Source organism: Engraulis encrasicolus, chromosome 5, assembly GCF_034702125.1.
Source record: "Engraulis encrasicolus isolate BLACKSEA-1 chromosome 5, IST_EnEncr_1.0, whole genome shotgun sequence".
In the NCBI taxonomy this organism is placed as follows: domain Eukaryota; kingdom Metazoa; phylum Chordata; class Actinopteri; order Clupeiformes; family Engraulidae; genus Engraulis; species Engraulis encrasicolus.
In genome coordinates this window covers 18,406,835-18,417,312 of record NC_085861.1, presented here as the reverse complement: position 1 = coordinate 18,417,312, position 10,478 = coordinate 18,406,835, and the positions used below count along the sequence as shown (strand labels likewise).

The 10,478-nt window shown below is 43.1% G+C and overlaps 1 protein-coding gene across 1 annotated transcript in view; it reads left to right on the top strand.

The window, feature by feature from the left end:
• Positions 1–2,102: 2,102 nt before the first annotated feature.
• LOC134449050 (glutamate receptor ionotropic, NMDA 2D) overlaps positions 2,103–10,478 on the top strand; it is an 87,756-nt gene continuing 79,380 nt past the window's right edge. Inside the window, exon 1 of the mRNA XM_063198810.1 lies at positions 2,103–2,219. The gene's annotated coding sequence lies outside the window, so the exon portion shown is untranslated. The remainder of the gene's footprint in view (positions 2,220–10,478) is intronic.

Genomic DNA, 10,478 nt, shown 5'->3' with positions numbered 1-10,478 from the left:
TCTCGAAAGCGTAGTTGTTAGCAACTTGGGTAGTTGCCAATGGGAAATTGCATTGCAACCAACAAAGTAGCTACTGTGGTTAGCAACTATGCTTTCGAGAAATGTACCCCAGAAATGAGCACAAAACTCCATAAATATTAACTATATGGCGAAGCATTTTAATTCTAAAAGTGAGATCTCAACCACTATCATAATTTGGGAGGCTTAAAACATATTTGCACCTCTCTCTCTCTCTCTCTCTCTCTCTCTCTCTCTCTCTCTCTCTCTCTCTCTCTCTCTCTCTCTCTCTCTCTCTCTCTCTCTCTCTCTATTTGTGTGTGCGTGTGCAGTGGTGTGCATATAGACATTCTGAGGGGCAGGCGCTCAGGGGCGGGGATGGGGATGTAGAACTTCTATAGAGTGTATTATATTATATTATATTATATTATATTATATTATAGTATATTATATTATATTATATTATAGAAGTGTGAGATTATCAATGGCAATAGTAGTTAGTGCAGGCCTATAATAAAAATAGTAGACCTTATTCTAGCCTACTAATTCAATAGCAGCATATGCTATCCTCAAGCATTTCTGATAATGTGAACATGATCCACAGTATATTGTGGGGAAAAAAAAATAAAAACTACATATTTTGTCTATAGGGCAAAGGGGCAGCTTTTAGCTCCACTTTGGGCCTATGTGTGCACGCCTATGTATCTGTGTATGAACGTTGGGACAGTGAATTCAGTGTTCTTTGATGGTATGTTACCAGATTTAAATAAATTAATGGCAAGAACCATGCAGATGAACGTGTGCGACACTATCCTTTCAACATAGAGCAGAATGAATGGAGGCTTATTTTGGGGACAAACACACATGTAGGCTATACAGGCTTGTGTGGTCGCGCAATGGCCGACCTTTTTTACCTTCTATTTTTATTTTATTTTTTTTCTTCTGGTTCATTTGTGTCTTGCCTGCCTAGTTCCATCACACCTTTTATTGACACAATTTCGCGTGCAGACATGCGCATGTGCATCTGTGCACATCGCAACTAAGAGCGTTCAGTGGGCTGAGACTCCCCTATCTACAGGTCCATTAAGCTTTTAAGACTGTTTGCAACTTCGTCAATAACGTAGGGATGACCACAACAGCGCTTTCCCTGCATACGCGTTAATAACATAGGCCTGCTGTTATGAGTTCAACTTTGACATAATTGGTTTAGTAAGGCGTCATTTAACATGAACACATGAACAACTAATAATGAAACTGGAAAGTGAAGGCTGATTTAAACCAGTTGCCCAGAAGTGTCTTGGCTGTTTACTCTTTTCTACTCAAGGTGGTTGTTTTTCGTTTGCAGTGCGCGCGCAAACAAGCAAACACAACGCACATATACGGTCTTTCTGCTGAACTGGCCCCTGTCGCAGCAACTGCGGCACCGGTTGCTGGTAAATACGATGTACCTCCGAATGCTGAATCGCTTTCCCACGCATTTATGGGCTTTGGCACGCGTCCTAAAACACATGCGGTGGAGCATAGACGCATACTGCAGGCTATCTGTTAAACAATCGCTCTGGAAATGACACTCACATGTTGTCCGGTTGGAAGCTAGCAGTAGGTGTACAGATGCATATCTCCGTTTTGCCAGGAGAAGCAGAAATCAGTGATACGACGCCGGAGAAACGCAGGGCGGGAGGGGTGGTGGGCATGCGATGGGAGGGAGGGGGTTCAAGCGCAATAGAGGGTTGAGTGGTTCTAGTAAATATTTATATTGCATTATGATACGCGAGAGTGCGCGAGGGGAGGGGTGATGGAGAGTGGTAGAGAAGAAGAAAGAGAAAGAGTGTGTTATTAATATTATTCCACACCGCTAAGTTTAGCATTCAACACGTGTCGCCGGTGATAGAGAGAGAGGGAGAAGGAGAGAGAGAGAGGGAGGAGGAGGGAGAGAGAAGGGTTGACGGTTGCTAGGTGACGGGGAGCATATACTGAATTTTAACAAAAGAACAGGGAAGAGGGAGAGGGAGAGAGGAAAGAGAGAGAGAGAGCGAAAGAGGGGAGAACGGGAGGGAGTGATAGGTAGCGCGAGAGAGAGCTCGTGAAACTGAATACATGTTGGATATCTGTGTGCATGTATTTCTGGGGGACAACCAGTGAAACAAGGATACCTCAGAGGAAATGATGTGAAAAGAATGAAGGGACGAAGGGAGATAGGGGGGACAGGCTCGTGAATAACAGTAAGTATATGTTCGTAAATATGTTTTTGCGCTTTGGGGAGGTTTTTGGGCATCTTTAGAGATGGGCAGACGCAGTCGTGCGGAGCGGAGAATTGTGTCATTGACAGTGCGGCTAAGGTTCCGGTGGCGGTGTTTGATGCACTAGGCTATATGTTGGAAAGATGGATGGCACTAGATAGAGAGGTGGAAACGGCCGGCGCACGGGGCTCTGACCCTTCTGTCATTGCTTCACGTACACATACGAGGCACTAGTATTCTGTTCACACGTTGCTAAACACAAATGGTTTTTATTTAGTCCCTGAAGCTTCATCAAACACTCATGCAAACAGTGCATGTGGAGGATACACAGACTCTCTGACAAACGTAGGCGAGATAGTCGTAGCGCGCGCGCACACACTGCACTGGAAGGGACACTTTAGTCGCGAGCTCAATTAGTGAATTCAGGAAAACGGCATCTGTTTGTCACTGGAATATTAAAACCTATTTAAAATGCTGCCTCGTCTTTCGTTGGAGCAGCAAGTATGATTGGTATGCGCTGTCTCCATGTGCCGCTTCACTTGTGTATGTTACTGCGGATTTATCAATACAAGTGAGCAGAGCTATTGATGAAGCACAGTCTTCACACGGTATAGTATGCATTCCCGCCTCTGTCTCTACGCGCAGTTTGGATTCAGCTTTTTTTGTCACCCTGTCCATCATCTCAAGTATTTCTATTTATGTCTGTCCAGTTCTGCGCAATTTTATGTGGATAAAAATGACTGAAACATTTTCCTCAGCAAAAGCATACGTTTCTGCATATTTAGACCAGCAAATAAAAGCAGTGCTTTATTTTTGAGGTGTGTGTGTGGGGGGGAGGCGTAATACAAGTCATCAAATAGGATTGTTCATGCAGTTCACATGCGGATAAAATAAAAGAGTTATTCTCCAGATCGGTTTGAGTCAGCGTGTATATACATGCAGTGTGCTCACAAGCATTGTGTTGAGATTGCATCGTCATTTTTGCCGAAGTTCACCCGGTGGTATTATGGTCCAAGTTGCTCTGGTGCTGCAAGCAAGAGCACAGGTTGGTTGACTACAAAGGCAGATATCCCCAGGCCCACGAGGGCATGGTGCTTTATGGGCTTGTTTAGGGCAACCAAAGCTGAGATATCTGACCTCCATGACAACCATGTTGAACCTGCTGCAGTCTCTGTTCCTCTCTTCCATCCTCTGTGAAGCATACGGTAGATGGATTATCACAGGGCAGTGAGAAATTCACAGGTTGTTACTGACTTTGTGGCGGTGGTGCCTTTTATATGGGTTGGTTGGTTTAACTTCATGGACCTCGGCAGCAGCCTAGACTGAAGCAATGGCCTGATTTGACATGGGGGTAAATAACTGCTGTCGTTAGGGCTGCTTAAATCCTTCCAGTGTGAGAGGCAGTGACTCACATCTTGCATTTCTAAAACAAGACAGGCTTTTTTCCCCTCTCGGCTCTCCGGTTCCATTTCCCCCAATGCTTGTTCTGTGTCTATGTCTTATTAATCATATTGATTTTTTTTCTCCATTTTATTAATTCAATACTTTGGTTCTCAATACGGACATGCATACAGGAAGACAAAACACACACACACACACACACACACACACACACACACACACACACACACACACACACACACACACACACACACACACACACACACACACACACACACACACACACACACACACAGAGTACATACGTGCACAAGCACTGCAGCAGTTCATTGCACATATTGCTGTTACCTTCAGTGTCAATACAACCCTGTTCCCCCAATCTGTCTCACTGAAGCACTCGAGGCTCCATGCACTGTACCAGCTGAGCATAGAAACACTGGTGATGGAGGGGGAGAGAGAGAGAGAGAGAGAGAGAGAGAGAGAGAGAGAGAGAGAGAGAGAGAGAGAGAGAGAGAGAGACAGACAGACAGACAGAGAGAGAGAGACAGAGACAGAGGTGGAGAAAGAAGGATGTAGGGAATGACATGCATGGGGAGAGAGAAAGGGAGATGAGATGATATGTGGAGGTGTGGAGGGAGGTGTAGACAGTGTGAGAGAGAGAGTGTGGTGAAAAACAGAGGTGTAGAGCGAGTGAGGACGAGAAGACAGAGGTGTGGAGATGGAGATGCAGCAGGAGGAGAGGAGGGTGATGGAAAGTGTGGTAGAGAAGGACAGAGAGACAGAGAGAGAGAGAGAGAGAGAGAGAGAGAGAGAGAGGGAGAGTTAAAGAGGTGGAGAGAGGAGAGACAGGGAAACACACACACACACATACACACACACACACACACACACACACACACACGCACGCAGAACACTGACTGGCTCTGAGATGAAGGGAAGGCTGGACAGACAAGTGGATGGTGCACCAGAGAGTTAACGGTGGAGAGGGCCGGCGTGAGCGTGAGCGTGAGCGAGGCCAGATGGACATTCCAAAACGGGCAGCCGTGTTAGAGAGGTAGCAAAAGAGAAGGAGTGAAGTGAGGTGGGGAGAGGAGAGGAGAGAGGAGGAGAGGAGAGGGGAGCGAGGAATGAAAAATGAGAATGAGGTGTAGAGAGCTGAGAGATGGGCTAAGACAGCAGGGAGTAGGAGGAGGAGGAGGAGGAGGAGGAGAGGATAGGAGAGGAGGGTGCAGCTGGAATTGAATATCAGAGGGGGTGAACATGCTTGGAGGGCTTGATCAGAGAAATGAGAGCAACAAGAGTCAACGTTTGTGTTCCTCTCCAGCACACGCACACATCCCCATCATCTATTACACCCAACGGATCCCTTAAAAAAAAAAAAAAGAAAAACCCTCACATTTGCTGTGTGTTGCTCCCTCTTTGCTTCTCTTTTTTTTTGTACGTCTGCTCTCTGTCACACGTTCACTGCCTGTATCTCCAGGGTGTTTTTTCTCTCTCTCCCTTCTCCATACTTCCATCCCTTCCATCCCTCCCCCCTTCATCCTCCTCGGCACAGAACCTCACAACTTCACATCCCCACTGTTCTTTCTATGCAGTCGCCTTTTTCTTCGCTCACCATTTTTCTTGCCTTTTTTCTTGACACTTTTCATCAGCCCCCCTCCTCTCTCTCTCTCTCTCTCTCTCTCTCTCTCTCTCTCTCTCTCTCTCGTTCTCTCCCTGCTCTGGATTTTTAATGTAGCATCAGGGATACTTTCATAATGCCCTAAACCAAACTCCCATCATTCTTTCTCCCCCTGAAGCACCCCCCTGTTCACTTAAATGTGACTAATTAAGGTAAAGCTCGTTAACATACAACATCAATTAGTCTTTAATAAGATCAGAGACTGGTGTTTTAACGAGATTACAGTGCCCCCTTCTCCTCATGGTCTCGTGCGGTTTGGTCTGGGACTGCAAGATAAACAACACCATGCTTATTCACATTACCTTATATTTGAAGAGCTCTTTTCCAAAATGAGATATATCCATTTTATAGTATGTTGGGAAATTGACATTTTTGTATTGGGCATTCCATTGAATTGCATTGTGAAATCCATTTTATAGAGGTAAAAAGAGTATGTTCTCAAAACATTTGAATGGCAAGATTTCACACATAGATGATAAAAAAAAATGTAACAGTCAATTCTATTACTAAAATGCAAAAAGTCAAAAATGGTGGATATAGCGTTTTGGAAAAGAGCTCTTCATTTATAGGCTAGCACATTTGGAGCAGAGGAGGAATAGAATGGCTGCTGGTTACCACATGGCTAAACACACACACACACACACACACACACACACACACACACACACACACACACACACACACACACACACACACACACACACACACACACACACACACACACACACACACACACAGTTCTGCCTTGTTTTTCAGTCCCACTTTCAGTCCCATCAGCTGCAGTGGTGGTGTTATTGCATGGAGGGGATGGATGGATGTATTCCTTTACATGAAAAAATTGACCGTTCTGGGACTTGTCCTCATTTCGTCTCAATGCGATCCATACCTGCAGACTTGCCACAGTTATGAAGAGCAATACAACCAAACACAAAAAAGGATGACAACACAGTAAAATTCAAAATTTTAGTTTTCAGTTATCAGACATTTTCAAGAATCATGTCTGGAATACTTAGACCTTCGAACAAACAAATAAAAAAAAACTCACAATGGGCAAACCCCCTTACTTCCCTCGCAAAATGAACCTCATTATTCAAAACAATTTATTCTCTTCTAAATATACTATTTTGTTGTCAATTGACACACACAGGCCATCATTTTACTGTAAAATATACCAGCTGCCTCAGAATTCCAAGTTAATTTAAACCCTTATTGTAAGTTGTATGAAGCTTTGAATTGCAGCTTTGAGTTCAAACAACACACACAAATCCATACAACCTACAATAAAGATTTCAATTAACTTGGAACTCTGATGCAGTAAACTTAATATTTCAAGTTGCCATTGCAGTGTATAGAATACATTAACTATAAGTTATCATGACTTCACTGATATCATTTTTTACAGTATTGAATGTATTTTATATGTACGCAGTTAGAGAGCAGGAGAGTGTTGCTGTCTGCCTCAAGCAACACACACCATATGGGGGCAGCCATGGCTCAGTGGTTATGGTGCTGGCCTTTAGATCAGAAGGTTGCATGTTCAAATCCCACCCTTACCAGCACCTCCATCCATGGCTGAAGTGCCTTTGAGCAAGGCACCTAACCCCACATTGCTCCAGGGCCTGTACCCGATTCCCTGTACCTAAAAACTGTAAGTCGCATTGGATAAAAAAAAGTGTCACAGCTAAGTAAAGCCCCATTGGGAAACTCCAACTCCCATTGCCATTGTGACACAGCACACAACTGAACACTGCACACTGCACACAACGAAATTGCATGTATGCCTCACCCGTGCAAGTGTAATGTAAGGAAGGTACTGGATCAGCATTCAACCACCACATTTGATATTGTCAATAGACTTAGAAAAAAGAGGTATCGGACACCAATGAAGTCTTTCCTGAGGTGCGGGCTTCTTGTGCATATAATGTTAAAGAAAATAAAGAGAATGCCGCACACTCTGCTCCATGTCTTACTGGTGAAGTGACATATCGGCCTTCTACAAAATTTGACGGCCGAAACGTCACTTCAACATTAAAACATGGAGCAGAGTGTGCGGCATTCTCTTTATTTTCTTTAACCCTATTCAGACTGGGCTTTTTTGGCATTCCTGGGCCTGGGGGGGGGGCTCTTTTGACCCCCCCCTCATATCTCATGAACGGAATACCGTATGACTACGAAACTTGTGGAAGATGATCTACATATGGACATCTATGAATGACATAATTTTTGTGTAATTATCTGGTATTATGACGTCATTATGACATCATTATCTTATTATACCCAAAATCTCGCCATAATGGATTTTCCAACAAATTTAGGTAATGCACTTAAATTTTAATGATTTTATGCTTCAAACCACTTAGATGCTCACAAAGTTGTGTGAAGCTAATGGAAATAACAAAAAAATATGAAAATATAGGGCGTCATAGATATGGTAAAGTGATTTTTGGTCAGACATACCTGTCAGAAAACCGTTGCCATGGCAACGGCAAAAATGATAAACCTAATCTTTCGGTACCTAACTGTAGCCAACTAAATGTTAGGAAAAGTCACAAAGTTTCGTAGTCATAGCTTAAGTCGTTAAGGAATTATACGACATCAAAGTTGGTGCGGGCACTTTTAGCCCCCCCCCAGTCTGGATAGGGTTAACATTGTCAATATAGACTTCCCAGCAGCCAGACTCACCATGTGCTGTAGACCAGTGTCTGCTTTTAATAGTGTCATTCGGCAGGTCTTTAAAATCTGCTCTGGGAAGTAATAAAAAAGGAGGTGTTTAGACCTGGCTGGCTAAACAACTTCTTTTATTGGCCACTTAACATGTCGGAAGCGTTTTGGGTACATCAGTTTAGTATCAGAGTATCAGATTCATTAAAATAGGCCTACCTGCTAAGGCCAAGAAAGGTTTATTATAATTAGGTTTTTCAGTCATATGAAGGCGACAAGCAGGCATACCAGTCATTGGCTTTGGCTCATTATTTTGTAAGCTGAGATACATACTGTCTGTGTGTACAGTATGTTGTGAATGAATGTGTCAGAGAAAGAATTGTAAATTTATGTATGAGTAGGTTAGTTGTGTGTGTGTGTGTGTGTGTGTGTGTGTGTGTGTGTGTGTGTGTGTGTGTGTGTGTGTGTGTGTGTGTGTGTGTGTGTGTGTGTGTGTGTGTGAGTGTGGGTGAGAGAGCTTATTGTAAATGTCTTATTTAAATGTTTAAGTTAAACTGCACATTGGAGACAGGTCAAACTCAATTTCAAATTTCTGTTACCCTGTTACATAGATTTTTGACAATAAAGTACACTTGACTCGACATGACTTGACAGTCTACATTCTACAAACGGCATCTTGTGTATCCAATAGGCCTGTGCAGAACGAACATTATGCAAAAGAACAGCGGAAACACTCAAAAAAGATGACGTGAATGTCATAAGCATCAAGAAAGGGTTGCGTTACACAAGGACCTTGTTCATCTGGTCTTGTAGATGACTATCTGTACACGTGCATGCGTAAGATGGATTGGGCCTTGCTGTAAAAATGTCAAACCTCATTCTTAAATAGTAACCGTGTAACTGTGTTGTTTTGACTTCGCAAAAAACTCCAGCTTTTCTGTATCCAGTTAGGTGTAGTGTGAGCTGAACTGAGAAACTCTTGGAACATAAACATGTTGGCTGCAGAAGCAAAATAGTGTGCTCCTGCTCCTGATATGTATTTTGTATTAAAGTGATACTGTCCCATTTCTGGAAATAAGCTTATTTTACACCTCCCCTTGGGTTAAATAATAGGGTTTTACAGTTCTCCTGTACTTTCAACCGTTCTCTGGGTATGGCAGTGCAAATTTTACCTCCATGCTAGCAGTTAACATTGAGTCCTGAGACCAGCTCGCAGCTAACTGGTCTCATAGGACTCAATGTTATCTGTTAGCTTGGAGGTAAACTGTGCACTGCCATAACTAGAAAACGGTTGGAAGTACAGGAGAACAGTAAAAGCCTATTATTTAACTCAAGGAGAGGTGTAAAATAAGCTTGCTTTCAAAAATGGGACAGTATCACTTAAGAGTGTATTTGACTGTGAATAGCTTATACCCTAATGGCGAAGTTAAGATTGACGGAAGTCATTTTCGGTTTCAGTTGCAGAATCCACATGATGCCAGATAGGCTATCAGAAGGTACCACTGTTATTGCTCACTTTCTCAGGGGCATTTATCTTATTTTTTAACACATTACAATGAATAAAACAAAACTCGAGTGTAGGAAAAAAAGAATGCTTCGGAAGTATCTGTGCATAATGTCGTCTAATGCTGATGAATGAATTTCACCTGCGATGCACTCAAATTAGTCAGTATTACATTGAAGTGAACAGCACAGTAAGAACAGGGTATAGCCTACATTTTTATGCTCATGCTTTTCAGTGTCTGAGCGCTCTGTATTCCACAGCTGAAATGAGTCAGGGTGATATTATTATTCAACACATAACCAAAGTACATGTAAAAAAAATCTTGTCCTCCATCCAAGCTATCATAATTTGAGTACTTTTATTTAGATGTTGCTGGTTTTGTAGATTTTGTAGATTAGGTGATCCCTGTTGTATGCTCAGACTATGCATGACTGTTATGGCAGATTAAAAAAACACACTTGCTTATTTTCTACAGCACACATAATGTGCTTATAAGAGAAAATATTTGTAGTCTTATGTACGGTGGAAGGCCCCTCTCTTGCCTTGGGCTTTCATATTTTGGTGCTGGGATGGAATAAAATATGGCACGTAATCCTTACTTACTGCACTGTGAGGGTGCACAACAGGCTTTTTTACAAGTCTGCAGTGCCTGAGTGTGGTGGGCTGAGAGCATAACTTCAGCAGAGTGTGCGGTGTGGTGGTGCTATGGTGCCTACAGTATGTGTGCTGCTGGCTCTCCTTTGCTATGCGGATGATAGATTGCAGTGTCTGTCACCTTTGCCCTGTGCTGTGCATATACAGGGCTGGACTGGCCATCTGGAATAGCAGGCATTTCCCCATAGTGGGCCCTGCACCCTTGTGGCCGCCTATTTTCAGAAATGTAAAAAAATATATATTTTATTGTTTAAAAAAAAAAAAAATCTGAAAATAGGGCCCCACGTGGGTGCAGGGCCCACCGGTGAGTCAGTTCTGTGCCGCTAATTATTAGGGGCCC